Genomic DNA, 14,740 nt, shown 5'->3' on the forward strand with positions numbered 1-14,740 from the left:
GAACATTACTTGTCCTAAAGCTTTGTGTTGAGCAGCCTAAGGCACCCACACAAAGCTTCACTGGAGAGGCGTGATATGATGCATTTGCTTAGTCTATCAAAACACTTGCTCAGTAAAGCAGAGGGAGAATCGACCTTAGTAAGTTGTGTCTAGGAATGATCAAAAATGTAACTGTGATCCCTGCTGGGCTCCCTAAAGATGTTTTACACAAGGCTGTGAATGTGGAATACTGCCTGCATCATCACATTATCTCGAATCTCATTATCCTCAGTATTCCGTCAATAGTGTTGCAGTGTTTTTTTTCTTGCAGGATTAAAGCACATTAATACTGAGGATCAAATCTTTTAAATATCTAAAACTCAAATATTATTTAAAAAACAAAAATAAAGAAGTATCACATTGGAATTCCAATCCATTAAAAAGAGTTTGTGCTTTACAATATGTGTGTGAATGCTAAGATGGAAGGCTAGGAGCCTGTATTGTCCCGACTATAGAAGTGTAACCACTGACTCTTGGGGCTTAGTCAGACGAATATGTGGTGTGCTTTTACTCTGCTCGGCCAAATGTGAAATAAATAAAAAGAAAGGAAAATGGCTGCTCTCTTGGCTGTACCCTTGGTCCCTTGCTCTTTGTTAAAACCATATCTCTGCTGCTCCATTGCCCCCAGCTACATTAAATCCCATTAAATTCACCTTCATTAAAGCAGTCCTCTCTACTCCTTGCAGCAGCCCTGGTGCGGGCCTCTCAAGGACAGAGCAGTAATGAGGGTGGACTGGATTTAACCTTGAAGAGTACAGGTTTTCATTTCCAAATCAATAACTTATGCTTCAAAACTGCCACTAGATCCAGGCTGTAATTTTCAAGCATTAATTGTGTGGATTATGTTTCTCCAGCAGTGAGAAGGTATTTAACTTTAAGCTGCAGTGTAGATATTGTATTTATCATTATTTTGTTTCCCTTTTTTATAATAGGAATTGACAGCTTGCACATTTTCTATATTAGGGACTTTGTGTGCCTGTAAACACTTTGCTGCACAGATGGGATAACTTAGGGAGATTGTATTTCAAAGGCTTTGTCTTATAGAGTATCAGTAATTAGGCTGTACAGTGAAACCAAGCAGAGGGCAGTAGGCTGGAATTTCTACTTCTCCTAAATCCGCTATTGCAGCACATTGGCATTGTTCTTGTCGAATAAAACAAAAATAACACACGGATGATGGGCAGACAGCAGGGACAAGTGGGAAAAGGGGAAAATGTCTTACCTTCTCCACATTTTAGGGTGACATTATCTGTGGTGGGGGTTTGCTGTCATTGTCATATGATTGTGTGGAAAGCATTAACTTGTCCTGCGGTGATCATTTCTGCCCGACATGTTCGTAATATGAAATATTGGATCTTTTCGTAAAATGGGGAGGGCTGAGGCTGTGGTGATCACTGGAGCTTAATTTTTTTTAATCAACTTCTCTCTTAAATGAAGCTTTATTAAATTACAAAGCTCACACAGTGGGAGTAGGACACAGGCAGAGATGGCCCAGTATAAAAAAGAGCTTTGTGGTATAATTAAATAAAATTAATAAAAAAAGTCCTTCGCTAGCACAGACTGAGGAGAATGAGAAGGAGAGGAGACCCGGTAGCCATTTTCATGCTCTGCTTTTCTTTCATTCTTTCTCATTAGGGTCTCAGGAAATTTACCATGTGAAATTATGAAAAGAATAAAGGGACACAATGTCTACAAGATATTGATGGATAGTAAATGGAGACACAATTACATTCAGGTTTTTTTCACATTCAAATCCACAGGAAGGAAATGCGCTCTTTGTTGCTGCTCTGCCAATACAAAGGTGGTCTGATTACATTTGGTTAAGCTTCGGCAGATTTGTTTGAGTTTAAAGCTCTGCGAATGCAAACTACATTGTCGTCCTTCACAGCTGACTCGAACCAACAGCACCGTATTTTATGATCTCATGGTTATAGTACAGTTGAGAGCGGAGTGCAGCCTCATGCAGAAACGGCTTAACTACTCCTTTATCCTGGTTAAAGACTAAAGGTTGTCGTCAACGACTTTGGTCGTCATGGCTGTGAAGCTTTGGAACAACCTGAGACTACTTCTATAACTTCGTTAAATGGTATTTGCTACATTCTGTTCCATTAGCCTCTTAATGTAATGTCTTGTTAAAAGCTTAATAGTCTAAATAGATGAAACATGCTGTTCTTAACAAATTTGAGTTGAAATAGTTATATAGTCCAATACGATTCTCATATCAACGGTATTAGCACAAGGCTTTAATCCTTTTTGAGAGTCATTTTATCTAACTTTATCAAAAAATATTCATCAATCAACTTAATGTATTTATTTATTTTTTTTTTTTTAATCTTTCTCACATAAAGCTTGATATGATGTTGCTTTTTCTCTCTCTCTGTGTGTGTGTGTGTGTGTGTGTGTGTGTGTGTGTGTGTGTGTGTGTGTGTGTGTGTATCAATTGTTATCCCAGAGTCTCTAGTTATTGATTTAAACTTTGTACCATTTGTCATGGACATTGATGTTATTCTTCTCAAGCTTGTAGTGTGGAGGGGTATTTGTTGTTGGCAGACATAAGTACCAAAAGTAGGCATTTGGCTAAGTCAACAGACTACAAGTTAACTAAAGTTAATAATCCTTACTCCAGTCCTCCCATTGCTTTGTTAATTAACAGCACTCAACCTGAATAAACTGTAAGGATGTGTTCAGACTGACTTGAGGCTCTCCTTCAGTTGAATAGAGCCAGTCTGTTGATGCAGCATGGATGTCATCACAGTTGTCTGGTTCAATTTCTGCTGCAACGCAATGTCATCCAGTAAAGTGCTGCGCAGGCCAATCAAATAGATGCAAATGCACATTCCTTGTAGATTACTTTGTAACATTAACAGCGTTTTTTCTTCTGTTTATTGCATTTGATGTGATGAAAGATAAGATAGTTGCCACCGTTATAAGTTTACAGCAATGTAAATCCTGTTTCTGAGTATTATAAACTGCAAAGTTTTTGTCATCTGATAAACCTTCAACTGAATCCGTTAACTCCAGCTAGACTTCCAGGATCATGTTTCATTGTCTCATTTGTCTCTTGAACAACATGCCCTCCGGGACGTTGTGAGACCCGAGTGGGTCAAGAGACCTTGATGGAGCAAAAATGACTGAGATTAAAACTTAAGAAACCCAACCTCAGCACTAAAGTTGTTTCTTCTTTTTCAACCTGCATATCTATCAGTATTGCTTTGGCGGTGTATCATAAAGAAATCTGTTTTACAACTGGCTCAAGGAATTATTATACCATCAAATTAGACTGCTGCACTGGTACTAGTTTTGAAGAAAGTTTCTTTGGAAATAAATATCTTGCTGATGTCTCAAGGAATCTTTTGGGAAGAGATGCCAGTGGGTTGTTTTGGCCTCAACCTGACAGACATGGTAATATACTAGTTGCATTCTTGCCTTGAGAGACATGTATTTAGATTGAAGTATATCAGCCAATTAAAGTATCTCATCCTTCACTTTATGAAACTTTATTTTTGATGCTTCCTTCTATTGGTCATGCCTCACATTTCAACAATGTGGGCATAACTCTCAGTCTCTAACCATCACAATCCTTAGGGTCAAGGGAATAGTGTGCAGATCAGTAAATATAGGTCAAAGGGGATCATCTTGCAAGGTTAGCATTGACATTGAACAGCGCCTCTGTCAGCCTGTATGCAGCTGATGGCAGCAGTGATGTATTGTCATTGTTTGGACAATCTCAGGGCCCACTTTTGTCTCCTACAGTAAAATATGAGATGAGTGTTTCCTCTTCATGTTGACAGCTTTAGTTCACGCTTCCAGACAGTAGGATTTACTATATTCTGCATTTTTTCTTTATTTTTTCTTTTGTATAACATTTAGCATAGCTGTCCTTGACATTTTGGAGAGCTAAATAATTATTTATAGCTTCTTAAGAAGTCCCACATTGTGCCGTGAGCTCTGAAATAATATGTTGTCTGTGTTAAGGTTGAGGGGAAAAATACATTTAGTCTTTCAGTGCTCCTTTTGAGCTGCATCTGACTCTGTGGTACTCTTGTATAATGAGTTTTGGTAATGTAACAGCATGAGAAGATTTGGTAGCTTTAACAATACTTGAGATTATCTGTACTCATCAATCTCTTGCATGACGATTAACACTATGTCAGATGGTTAAACATTTTACATAATGCCAGCCAAAATTAGGCAAATTTTGATTATGGTCAATATATATAGTATTTCCAGCCAGCAGAGTTTACTGTAGAGTAGTTGTTATAAGACACTACAAACCTGTAAGACATTTTAAACAACTTATGTATGGGTGAATAATAGACTTTGTCGTAGAAGAAATTAATTTACACTATTTTTTTTCAGATAGATGAACAAATGTTGGGTTGATGATATTTTTTTAAAACCATGCAGGATCATCAACAGCAGGCCTTGCTGTACAGAATTGGCTGGTAGTCTGGCTGAACATAATGCTGGGGGAAGCTTCTGCACATGACCAAATCCTGCCTTTCCCTAACTACACTGTAGTTAATAATTCAGTTTTTCTTCAAACTTTTCTATGATTAGCATTTAGCATTTTAGCCAGGTTGCCTGCTTTTGGTTTTGTTCCTTAGTGAAACATTGGACACTAGAACAAACCATGAATCCAAACAGTACTTTGCCAATGGGAAGCTTGTCTCAGCGATACACATACAGTGAATCAGCCCGGGTTGACTATCAGTGTTTTACTAGGAGTATTTATAGTTGTCTTAATCAGAATTCACTGTAGTTGGAAAAAGTCCTATCCTGCATATCGTGTTGTGGCTGATACCCTAACTCTAACACATGAGTTCCTATATCTGTGTGGAGTTTGGTCATGATTCTAAGTTTGAATAGGTGATCGAATTTCCTTCAACACTTTAACATCATCTTCAGAGCTGGAAACTCACTAGAAGAAATTGTCCAAATGTGTTGAGTGATTATTTGTCAGATACATACTGTGTACCTGTCGTACTACAATGCATGCTCAGGTAGACTCTAGCCCCTGCGACCCATGTGTATAGAAATACGGAGGTAAAAACACTAAAAGAATTTATATTGGCAAGATGGCATCCAAAATGGATGTAAATTGTTTGAATAATAGATTTTAGTACCTGCAGCAGATTTCCAAATGACACTCAACTTGACCCTGTGTGTTTTTAAAGCTTTTTCCTTCAGTATAAAGTTATCATGTTGTGCATTTCACTATCGGTTTTCAACTGTGCCTCAACTCCAAAATGTCAAAACTAGAATGTGGCAAGGAAACCCTATACTTAGCAATGCTTTTAAAGAAAACACAAAAACACTTTTGGTGGCCATAGTGCACCCAGTTCACTCATCCTTCCATAACATGATATCTGATGTCAGTTACAAAATCTTCTGCTGGACTTCAAAGCTGAAAATACGGTAAACTCATATTTCAGCACCTAATATTGTGCTTATACTCACCACAGAGCGTGTAGTTGGGCTAATTCAGTTAGCCCAAACCTCTTCCAGCCAAGGCTCTGAAGTTTTACACATGTACCTGGTATGTTGTGAAATTGCAAACACTTTTATGTCTGTCTGTCTATCAAACTTTATAATGCTCTGATTTCTACCCCACTGGCAGTGTCTTTTAATTAGATTATACTGAAGGAATAACCAGAGTTCAGAATGCCAATTTGTGTCCCAGACGGTGTAAAATTTGCTGTTACACTGCCGCCAAACTGAGCAGGTGAGAGCAGACAAGGTCCTCAGGCAAAGAGCAGCTGACTGCTCCCTAAGAGTTTCTCTCCCTCCCTCTCTTTTACCTCTCTTCTCTCTTTTCAGTCAGAAATTAGAGGCATGAAAGGATAAATAAACATGTTATTCAACAGTCGGAAAATCAAAGTAAAATACCAACGTTTTCTTACAGATGGTGTCTCCAGGGTAGGACTTTCTATACTGTACAGAACAGTGATGTTGGCAAGCAATGAAAGCAAGTGTAGTGTATGTGCAATATATATTGAAACTGACATTGTGTGTTCACTCAGTCATTACACTGATTTATGACTGAGAAAAAGGTCAACCAAGTGTCTACAGCTGGGTGCAAAACCAAATGATAAGAACATTTATTTCACCCAGTGTTTTTCCATTTGTGGATTTGTGCCAATTATGATAATTGTCGAAACATAATTTGAAAATACTATAGGCTTGTAACAATCCGGCTTTTTTATTCAGATATATATAATTTAGATTGAAAATACTAACCCTGTGTTTAAAGAACATAGCCAATGAAAACAGCAAAGTGAACAGCTGCAGGTAATTAGAGCTGGCCCAGGAATGGCCAGGGAGTCAAAGTAAACATGGATGGTTTCCACAATCAACAACATTTACAAATGCTGAAGAAGGAAGCTACTGAATTTGTGAAGAATGTGCAGTGGGAATGGAAAGCATAGAAGCATGAAGCCAGCAGATGTTGAAAATTAAATACATGCGGCATGTGGCTAACAGGACTGTGGGCTTACTCTTCTGATGGTGGACCCAGGAGTTCTCGCGGGCTAGCGGACAGCTGTTCCGGGTTAATACTTACAGGTTTACATCCAGCCAGCCATAGCTACGATTCTTTTTTTTTTTTTTTTTTTTTTTTTTAAATGAATTTCCTTCAGGGGAAACTTACTTTAGTTATGTTGCATATCTATGGGCTGTTACTGTTGTTTGCAACAGTACACATATCAAATCATATTCCTTTAAATTGGCCAGGACTCAGGAGTTTGCAATAGAGCACAATTGGCTGATTGACTTTAAATGATTGGATGAAACCAAACTCTTAAAGACTTGTGGCCCCAGAGAGCTCGGGTAGTTTCAGGCAAAGCCCTGAAACATTTTAGTCTAAGTGCCAACTGGTTCTACTTTAAATGGCTGAAAAGACTTCTAGATCAGGGGTCTTCAACATTTTTCAGGCCAAGGACCCCCAAACTGATAGAGCGATTGAGCAGGGACCCCCTACTATATATATATATATATATATATATATATATATATATATATATATATATATATATATATATATATATATATATATTGTATAAAATTGTGTTTTATATTAAACTTGGCCTAGAACCATGTATAAACATAACTTGTTATTGTGCATTCAATACTAAGCTATTCAAATAATACACAGGTTCATATATTCATGTTTTTATTTTAAACATGTTCAAGGTACAGTGAGTAGGGTGGCCATGCCACTGCCATTTAGAAACACACCTTGTCAGCTGATACCAATGCCAATATCAACATTGTCTGTCAATTGCATGATAATCATGCATACAAGCTATTCAAATGGATGTTTTTATTTTTAACATAAATGTGGAAATGAAAAATGAGTGATGGCCTATTAGTGCCACTGCCATGCATAAACATAACTATTATCTTACATACAATACTGAACTATTAAAATAATGGACAGATTCATGTTTGAAAAAATGAATAAATAAATAAAATAACAAAATCAACCAAAAAATGTGCGGACCCCCTGCAGTACCTCCGCGGACCCCCTAGGGGTCACGGACCCCCTGTTGAAGACCTCTGTTCTAGATGTTTGGCAGAAGGAACTCAGCTGGCGCGGACACAAACAAAGTTTTCATTGATACACATTAACAGCACTATGTCGATTTATTTTTGTTCTGTGGAGTAAACAAACAAACAACTTATGCAACAGTCTTCAACGGGACAGCCTTGAGAAAAGTGTTGCTCCATAATAAGTAACGTAGCAATATTTCACAATACAACTTGGTCCTTTTTATGGCCTGCAGACATATGATGGATTTGTATTTGTAACATCAAAGAACTTGAAATAGAAGAATTTTGTCCTTTTGACAGATGAGTTTCTTTGGTGAAATCTGACAGTAGTTTTCGAGCTTTACTTTTCCATAGTACAAGGAATAGTCAATAGACTTTTCCTCTTTTGAATTATAGCCTCTTAAATTTAGACATATTCTTTTGTATTCATATTTCTGATCTTTGGACGTAGTACAGCAATGGCGTCGCTAAGAGTTGGAGTTACCAAATAAAATGCATTGTGTTAAGTCTGTTTCTGTGTGGCATCCGTTAACTCTATATTAGCACACTGGCCGGGCAGCCCGAGTGTGGTTCTTCCTTCTCCAGCTTCCTTTAAAACAACCATACTCTGTTTATTTGAAATAGCTGCCTGAAATTTTACTGTCAGGCACTCTGCCTCTCTTGGCTCTTTGGCTGTTGCAACAGAAACATGTCAGTAGTGTTTGAACTGTAGTGTCATAAATTATTTGCACTAATCCGTATAGATATTCGTTCTGACTCATGAAGCAATGGGTGATTTTAGGCTGGAGAGCCAGCCAGTCACAACTTTACAGAAATGAAGCTTAACATTTGCTTTTTGTTTGGCCCTACAGCTTGTAGAAAGAAAATATGGCTTTCACAGGGAGAGAAAGCATTTCATTAGAACAAAAAAAACACTCAGTGCAAACATATGGTGCCTATTCATTTCACTGTCACTATTTCAAATTGTTACTAATGTGCATAGGTTAATCTTTATAGCACTGCTTCTGTTTTTATGTCTAAGTACTATATGACATGTTCTTGGACCTGATCAAAGAAAAGTCTTTATGTATCTGGGGGTAGAAAATGTGAGAATAAATGTAACCTGAAACAATTTACTGATGTACAACATGTTTTGTTTGTGCTATTTAATTCGTTTTTTGAAATTTAGTTTTTGTATTCTGATTTGATAGTTGCATGTTAGAGTAAACCCTGATGGATTACCATAAGTGCCAATAAGTAAAAGTAATTAAGTACTTACACTTATGTTCTAGGCTTCTGTCCTTCACCCATTATCTACCCATGCATGTAGGACTCATGGCAGTGTGTCAACTTTACCCTCCCGGCTTCTAACCCCTTTAACTTCTATCACACCTCCACCCGTCTGCCCAGGTGTGTCTGTTCAGTCACCCCACTAATGACTGCAGGTTGGGTAGTTTATTATTACTTAATCGCTGCCGTCGGCTCCCATCAGGGTTTAAAATGAATGTTGCCAGCTGTTTCCCCGCTCTCATTAATTCTCTCCTGTTCTGTCTTTTTCTCTTTCCTTGTCAGATTTCTACATACAGCGGCCTCATGGTGGTGGTCAAGCTCCTTCAGTGGTGAGTACTTTACTATACAACCAAACTGTGGACTCAGCCAACAAATTCTTAAAATTTTCTAAAATTGCGGTGAAAAAGTCCAGCACACTACAGCACAGATGAAAGGGAGGAAATTGTGTAGTGTCTCATTTGGTTGGGTTATATCATAGGTTTTACTTTGCAAAGACAGGGCTAGATGTGTCAGATAAGATGGTGCACATTTACCCCAACTGCTCCCCTGTGGATTCAGTCACGGGGAAATATACATTATGTATCTCATGTTAAATCGCGTTTAAATGCGGTAGGGTTGGGGGAATGGTCAAATCTCAATTTAAAGAAGTGATGTTTTTTTGTGGCCGGGGGGATGTTGGACAAAGTTGAAGCCCTCCTTCTCCCCGGAGGTGGGCTAGAATCATTAGTTTTAGTTTTTGAAGTGTTTGGCCTTTTGATGTTCCTATGTTCTCTTTAGGCAGCCCGGCCTGAAGGATATTTAATATCACCCCTACAAATTTCCAGTTAGGAATAATTTGAACTGAGCATCTGTCAAAGAAACAGCCATTTAAATACATTGGTCATGGTTAAAGAGGCGTAAAATGAGGCTAGATTAGACAGAGCACCTTTTTCTGAAAGCTGGGCCTGGTCGAGTCGGGGCCATCCTGGGGCACAGGGACCCAGCAGAACTGCTCCTGCTTCCAATTCATTAAGTATAACTATCTAACCGGCTGGGATTCAAACTCTCCCCTGGCTGCCCTCCTCATGGCCAGCCATGCTTGATTCTGCCACTGTGGCATGGCGGGGATTGTCTTAGGGTCTCAGTTACTTGATATTTTATTTATGAATGTTCAGGGGAGGTGGGACTAGATTATATTTCTCTCTGTCTCTGATGCTCTGAGCATCAGGGGACTGCTGTATCCCCAGTGTCCTCACTTCAAACATTCCTCTTCTGTTTCCACTTGGGTGTGCAGGAGAACCTTTATCAGTGTATGCAATCTTAGATTATGTCTTCTAACCCAGAGAATCTTGAAAGAGCATGCATTACGTCCTATGAAAGAAGCTGTCTGTGCCTAAAGCAACTGACTGGGCCTGTCTCAAAAATGTTCAGCTTTTCTTCTCTCCATCAACTAAAACAAAGGCACACACTCTGAATTGCAGAAAGATGCATTATGGGACAAAACAACTGAAGATGATTAATGTTAATGATTTAATTTTTTTGTGACAAGGTGTCTGAAACATCCCTTCATAGCCTCTCCCATCACTCCTGCATTAGGGTGTCTACAAATAAAGACGACTTGCATGAGCAGAACACATCAGACACTATCTTTACAGGGGGAAATAAACAACGCATTAGTTCCACATTGACTTTGAACAGAAACAGAGGGAGGAAGAGGAGAGGTTAGAGGAAGTGCACGGCAGGAGGGAAGCTCATGCTCTCTCTCTCTCTGTTTCTATCATCCAAAGTTTCTTGCACTGTCATGCCATGTGATATAGATTAACTCTTTTTCTTACCATTTCATATTCATTCCAATTCTGTCTTCAACTACAAAGACTAGCTAATATGTTTCAATGAGAGGCAAGCATTTCATCTCTGGTGAGGATTTTCTAGAAAAACAAGTCAAGAGGTCATCTCTGTCAATGATACAGGCCTTAAGCCTTAGACTACCAATGTGATCCATCCAGTTGTTTCCTAGAAATTGGATATGCTGTAATAGTTATGGCCCCACATCGACATCAATTTATACCATTACAATAGAATTATGGAATTTGGGAAGAAAAACTAGTTTTTATACCATCAACTTTTTTGACATCATGAAACTGATTTCTTTTTCCAACAATGACCTGTAAAATGACATCATCCTGCCATTTGGGGCGTCCGATCAGAAAATGCTGGTAGATGTCGTTGTAGAGGGCATGAACAAACAATGCATCTTGTCATTTAATTTGGAGCATTTATTGGATAATCCATAATACCATTCCACTATCACAACCTATAAAAGCATTGAACAACTCCACATTCACGTCAGGATTTGTGAGTCTTTTTCCTCCTCCTTGATATGGTTGCCCTTATTCTATCACACAATAGCACCAATGCAATTAACCCTAAGAATGTAAGCCTTAAGTGTTAATTGTCTAAAAATAGTTATCTCCATGGTACTGTAAATAGATCACCTAAGGTCTGTAATCACTAATGAATAGTGTGTGGAACTTCCAATCTAGTACCAAAAGGCTGTCTATGACGGTGATCATTTACATTGCACGAGATGGGTTTCTTCACTCTTCTGATCCTTATTTTTTTTTTTTCCTAAACTCTGGTTATAATACAGATATATATTTCTTTTTCTGTATACTTCACTATGTCAAGCTGACAGAGGTATAGATTTAAAAATGCTTTTATAACAATTTTATAACATCATGAGATAGATAGATACTCTATATAATGTGAATCAGTCAAGCCTGCTTAATCAATTTAATAAGATCAGATATGACACAAATACAATCCACTTGAAAAGGGAAAATACTAATCAGCAATTGGTTAAAGTTTACCCTTTAGTACACTGTTCTGTAAGACAAAAACATCAGAGTGGGTAGGTGTTTAAGGACTACTGCTCTACTGGCTTGGTGATATGTGGCTTATAGCCTTCTTACAAAATGAACTGTTGGTTGCTGATATTTTGGTTCAACCAAGATGACTCGTCTTGTAGTATTGTATTTCATTATAAGTAAAAGCAAAACTTATTTAATTGTGCCAAATGAGGAAATTGTCAGTGTGTTTGATGTAAGGACATGCTGCCACTGCACACTTTCAAGTTGGATTGTGTGTTAAATAACTAGATAACTGGGAGTAGTTAATCGGTGTAAAGTTGTGACTTTGTCCCCTCTACCTTGGCTTGTCCTGGTAGTGGGAGGAGACGGTGTCGGAGGTGAATGTGCTGTAAGTGTGGAACTGCTGTGGAATAGGCTGTCGTGGTTCATTAGCCCAAGCCATCTCTATCTCAGGAGGAATGTGGCTAGTGGTTTAAAACCAATTTCCATTACCTGCCTTCATTTTATTAACTTCCGTACCATTACCAGGGAGCTTCCCTTTGACAGTTGTTCCTCCTCACTGTCTTGTACTTCTAAGAGATCCCTGCGGGAGCAAGGTTGTGAAACCTCACTTATCCTGTACTCTGTGTTCCCTTTAATCGCCAAGCACTGTGCCTTTTGCCGAAAGTGTGTCAGTCTCAGATTCTAGATGTGAAGGCCCCGCTTGAACCTCCTTGACATACACACTTACAGTGGGATATGAGCCGACACAAGTATCCAGCCAAAACTATAGTTTACCCTCTGTGGATCTCAGATCAGTTGTACAGGGAAATTCTGTGGTTACATGAGTAAAGTCCTTTTAAAAGTTAAAAACAGGTGTCCCAGCCTAGTTTGAATTGTCACTAGCTGCTGACTTTTGAGTCAGACATATTGTGTTGGCATAATCCTGTGGGAGCCAGGGATGTGTGGTAAATAGTAACTGTGATATCTGTCTGCGCTATGACCCCAGTCTACCAACGCTGATTAGATCTGTTGGGAGCGTTTGTCCATGAATAAGATGGGCTTTTCTTGCAGCCTCAGTGAAGAAAAAGTGTACGAAGCTAGCGAGACGCCCCTCTTCGTGACTGCCACTTGGGAGCACAGGAAAATGGAGGAGGAGGTGAAAGGCCAGGTGTCTGCCACAGAATTTAATTAGAAAGACAGGATGCTTTGTCCTCTGTAAAGTTGCTTCAGGCTTTCTTTAATTGCCCCATTCCCAATTTCTTCCAGCAGTCCCTTCTTTAAAGTTCATTAGTATTCATTGTGCATCAGCATTTGAATGTTGATTTCAAAGATATTTTACTTTACTGTACCTCAAACTCTTTTTTTTTTTTTTAACTGTTAGCCAAATCTTATTACTGCTTAAATGTAGACTGGATACATTTCTAATAGCTCCCTTGGAAAATGTGTCCTCCTGTTGCAAATGTTGCAGTTGAAGCCACTTTAGCGTACCTGATGAGATCAGTAATTGACTGGGCTGATTAACTTACTAGCGATATGGAGGGTTACAGGATTAATAGGGACTCAAGAGACAGAGAGACCTCGACCCGATAAAACATGATGATAAGGTTGAGCACACTATGGAATCTTTTAGGGATCCTCTCTCCCTTTGGTATTGTGGAAAAAAAAGAGAGGGATGCACAAGCTCAGGCCTTAGTTCTGTACAGTTTTGAGCAAGTGACTTAATAAGAAGAATTTTGAGACCAATCATGGATTGATTTAACATTTAAAGAAATCCATCTGGGGGATTTCGAGCTGAAGTTTAGGTTTTAGGCAATTAACTGTTACATTTTCATGATTCATATGATGGTGTTGCCAAATATGTTAATAATGTAAGAATACTTTTAAAAGAAAGCAAATTGCTTTTTTGAGGTCTTTTCTCACCCCAAGCCTTGAGCTTTATCAGCAGTGTTTAGCCCAGTTACCAGCATTTAAGAAAAGAAAGCTGAGATTAACCTCAGCAATAACACTGACCATCATTCATTAAAACTGTAATCATGCGTAAAATGAGATTGATAGAAATTCTTCTAAAAGGTTGAAAAAATGCAATAGAAAAGGAATTATATATCCTGATACAGGATTTAATAGACAGAAAGTTAATTCAGCTACTTTTAAAATATGGTAAGGCGAAGAAATCCTCCTGGGCAAATCATAGACCTCTCCACCGTCATCACCGCATTTCTAACAGGAGACAGGGGTTATGCCCCCTCTAGCGCACACGTATACACACACCTTACCTGCTCTGCAAACTGCATACACACATACTCCAACACATATTCCGCTCTGCAATATAATATCTTGGTTTATCTAGTTGCTGGGAATAGTTAAATCCTTCATGGGGGAAGCACTCTGTTGGTAGGATTACCGTAGTATACGCCAGCCATTTCTCTCCTTATTATCACATTTTTTTCTCAACAGGCGAGTTTAAGGCCAGTGTTTTAATGTTCAGCTCCATTCAATCCCTAGCTTTTACACTGGATGAAATATTTATTTTAGTTAATCACTTAACTATCCCGCTGAGCTCAATATCTTCAGTAGTCGGTAACAGGATTATATGTATGATGGGTGAAAGTCAGGGCATAAACATACATTTGATATATACGGCATTAAAGAAGTTTCCAAAGTAATTTTTTACTTCAAAACACCCTTGGCTGACAGCTGTAGTCACCAGCTCTGCCTGGCATACATTTGGAATACATCTTTTACACCTGGACCCTAAAATGAAATGGAAATGTGCTTTTTCATCCCTTTTTAAAGACAAAAAAAAAAGCCCTACTGAATATGGAGTATCAATATGGAGTGTCAGAAAAGACATGAAAATGAATGTCATATAACATTGTTGCTGTGCCCGTTTTTCCTGTGCTTGTATTTCTTTATTCACTTTTTCCACAGCTTTGGTCCCCCCTGCATAGTTCACTAAAGAGTGAACTCTGTACCTGCTGTTTTAAAGGTTCATTTTGAACTTACAACCAAGGCTGACACCTGTGGAACCCTGCCTTTGATTGATTGTTGAG

General features: G+C 38.6%; 1 long non-coding RNA gene across 1 annotated transcript in view; it reads left to right on the forward strand.

Annotated features, from left to right (window-relative positions):
- LOC137887915 (uncharacterized) overlaps positions 1 to 14,740 on the forward strand; it is a 32,189-nt gene that overhangs the window by 3,418 nt on the left and 14,031 nt on the right. The window contains exon 3 of the long non-coding RNA XR_011105080.1: positions 9,142 to 9,188. This is a non-coding gene — a long non-coding RNA (uncharacterized lncRNA). The remainder of the gene's footprint in view (positions 1 to 9,141; positions 9,189 to 14,740) is intronic.

This window comes from Cebidichthys violaceus, unplaced genomic scaffold (assembly GCF_023349555.1).
Source record: "Cebidichthys violaceus isolate CVI_PGR_0920_01 unplaced genomic scaffold, fCebVio1.0.p SCAF_5, whole genome shotgun sequence".
Lineage (NCBI taxonomy): Eukaryota > Metazoa > Chordata > Actinopteri > Perciformes > Stichaeidae > Cebidichthys > Cebidichthys violaceus.